Here is a 353-nt window from a genome sequence, read left to right as displayed (position 1 = left end):
GGAATCTGTTTCCGCTACAACATCGATCTTAGTACTGCTAGTGGAACTCAAGATATTACATAAGTATTTTGCATCTTCATATACAGTATGAGCACGTTTCGATTCGTTAAATTAGAGACTAGAAGATCGAAGCAGACATTAATTTGTGTTGAGCCGATTGTTTTTTAATTCTTCACTCTCAATTTTTCTTTCGTTGTTTATGTGTTTGTCACTGCTGCTAATGACGTGACAAGTGAAGATCATATAGAAGTTTAACTTACATGTATATTTCCGACAACCAAAGGACAAAACATGAAAATGAAACTGGACACTTACCTTTGTTTCAGGTTTTGTTCGTATTTTTGGCCTTGGCT

Source organism: Montipora foliosa, chromosome 7 (assembly GCF_036669935.1).
Source record: "Montipora foliosa isolate CH-2021 chromosome 7, ASM3666993v2, whole genome shotgun sequence".
NCBI classification, from domain to species: domain Eukaryota; kingdom Metazoa; phylum Cnidaria; class Anthozoa; order Scleractinia; family Acroporidae; genus Montipora; species Montipora foliosa.
The sequence above is the reverse complement of the archived record's forward strand: the minus strand, read 5'-3'. Positions refer to the sequence as shown.